Source organism: Cupressus sempervirens, chromosome 1, assembly GCF_028749045.1.
Source record: "Cupressus sempervirens isolate cs-2001-9-10 chromosome 1, ASM2874904v1, whole genome shotgun sequence".
Lineage (NCBI taxonomy): Eukaryota > Viridiplantae > Streptophyta > Pinopsida > Cupressales > Cupressaceae > Cupressus > Cupressus sempervirens.
This window is the reverse complement of record NC_143118.1, coordinates 732147032-732150089: the sequence shown is the minus strand read 5'-3', so window position 1 is coordinate 732150089 and position 3058 is coordinate 732147032.

The window sequence follows — 3058 nt, the reverse complement described above, 5'->3', positions numbered from 1 at the left end:
TTTAATCAAGGTAGACTTAATAGTCTTGTAATGCTTTTAACTAAGAAGACCCCTTAGAGGGTAGATCATCAGAAGTGATCAAATTTGTAGCGCTAATAGGAAAACTTTATTACTGTAGTAGTGGATATTTATGGGTGTCATCCCCACCCTAGTTTTACCTTCACCTTGTAGAGTTTTTGGGTAACCAAAATCTTTGTGTTATATGTTTACATTTTCATGTTGATGCATGTGATGTATAGATAGTTAGATTTATTTCAATTCATGATTATATGGTATATGATCTAAGATATGAGATGGGTTAGGAGTGAGTTTAGTTTTTTTTTTTTTTTTTCAAAAAATGAAAAGTTTTATAGATCCTTATTCACCCACACCCCCTCTCAATATCTTTTTTCCTAATAAAAACTTCCAAAAATTGGTATCAGAGCTTAGTTCTCTTGGAAGAATTTTGATAGCTTAAGAGTTTAGATCTTGGAGATGGAAGCTTACAAATTAGGAAATACTATTGAGAATCAGATGATTGATATCAGGATCATACTACAGCAACTTGAAGTAGCAAGAGAGGAGTTAAGGAAATTCTTAAAGAAAAGGAAAGATATGGCCATTCAACAAAATGATACACTTTAACAAGAAGTAGATACCAAAGGAAGGACTATTTCATAATGAGAATTCTAGTAAAAGTGATGTAGAAATAGCAAACCTACTAGAGAAGAACAACACTCTGAATGAAGAAGTCAAAGGATTGAAGAGAGAAAATGAAATCCAATCAATAAGACTATGTAAGGTGACTAAATAACAAAATAAAATGTCATGACTAAAGAAGACAAGAGAGAAATGACTACCAAATTTAGACATAATGAATCAATTGTTACTTGCAAATCAAGAGCTAAACTGAAAAGATAGAGACATTACAAATTTGAGATCACAAAGTCACCAACTAAGAAATAAGTTAAGATCTGACAAGAAACTACTTGAAAGGCTTAATAAACCAAGTGAACCTATAAAATTCTTTAAAGAACTAATGAGATCACCAAGGTCATCCAGTGACACCTCTAGATTAAGACATATCAAGCACTACTCATCTACTAAAGAAGAGGAATCATCCAAGCATGGAGAGAAAAGAAATACAAAACCTAAAGAAAAACCTACATATCATCATTATGGCATGGTGGGACACATAAAAAAAATTTGCAAAAGAAAAAATGGTAAGGAAAATCTTAAACCTAAGTTCATAGGTAACTATTTTAACTACAAGAAATAGGGACATCAAGCACCTAAATGTAGGTCAAAGGAAAATAATATACCTATTACACCTAGATTTAAAGAACATTGCTACGTATGTCAAAAATATGGACATAGAGCTCAAGAATGAAAATCCAAAACAAAATCCAATTAGAGATCTAAGAAGCAAGGACATGCACCTAAGCAAGATAACTCTTACAATTGGGATTATAACACATGGTATAATTGTCATTATTGTGGAGAGTATGGTCACATTCCAAAAAATTGCATTAGGACACATTTCAAAGACAATTACAAGAAATGGTTAAATGGAAGCTTGGTTTTCTTTAGTTGTCAAAAGGTTGGTCATGTTAGCAATAACTATAGGACCCAAGCACCAGAACGAACCAATGGACAAATAAAAGGAAAAATCAAAGCTAACATAGAAATAAAAAGCAAGGAGATGAATAAAACCTGGAAAAGGAAAGTAGAAGGTAGAAGTAGTGAATCAAGTATAGTTGAGATCACCGAATCAAATGGATCAAGTGATCACATCACATCCAACTAAATAAAGTAGGTGTGTGAGGAACTATACACTTGAATGAAATATTCCATATCAATTCCTAATGACAAATATGATTAAAATTTCATATATGCATGAATCAAGATGCATTAGGAAAAATCTGAGGAAAATTTAAGCAAAATAATTTATATGTATAATAGATTTTGAGTATCAGTCTTATGATCTATAGAGATTGATTAATTTCATATGACTTGAGCATTCATAAAAAAACCAAGGTAATATGTTAGTTGAGCTAACTAAAGAAGATCGGGTGTTAGAAGAAAAGAAGTACAAATACAATGATATATAAAGACTAAGATAGTTATAATCTACCTACTTCTATATAGTGCATTTATTGGAAACCTAATTCAATAGATTGAAGGTATATATCATTTTTTTTTATGTTCATTTTCACTTACCAAGTGATTTAGTGCACACAAATGATTTAAAGGGGATTAAAGGTGATTTTAGAAAAAGAGTGAATGAATCATATCATGCCATTGGTAAAACTTGTAGAATGAAGTAAGGTTTGAAGTGTTGATTTAAGTTTTTTTTAAATTGTTGAAGTTGATTTTCAAAACCCTAGTTTTGAAATGGCATCTTTTTCTTTTGGAAAAGAGATGATAAAGGAAAGAAACTCACATGTTGTGAGGAATGACAAATGTCCTCCACCCAAATTCATGGCTTACCCTAACATTGTGATGATAGGAGACGCATATAGTTCTTTGTCATCAATTCTACCTAGAGTCTTGATGGTTCACAATGTTCGATCATGTTACATGTGCAAGATTGCAAAGATTTGAGATTATGAAATGTGATTTTATTATGAACAACTATGTGATAATGAAATTTTGAAAGATGAAAACAAAACAAAAAATTGAGAAAGAGCTTTCTCCTGCCCCAGTGTTTCCTATAGTATTCAAAGTGGAATGGATAAAGATTGTGATGTAGGAGCATCCTAGGTGTAAGGGCAATCTTGCATCACCCAAAAATATTTTATTTTCAGCCTTTTCTATTTTAATAAGGACTAGTAGATAGGGTGGTTACTATTTATGGGAACTTGCTATTTTTAGCAAGTTTGTCACACAAGCTTGGAATGTTCTCATTTTCTATAAGAAGGTTCATTTTAGAGATATAGGCCTACCATAAAAATTCCATTGCTCCAATTGAAGTATTAGAGAAGTTATTGTAGATTTTTGGTGGAAAATTTTGAAGAAAAATCTTTAGGCTTACCGTTGCAGGCCTTAGAGTACCCATATGAGGTCCAAAAACTTGACA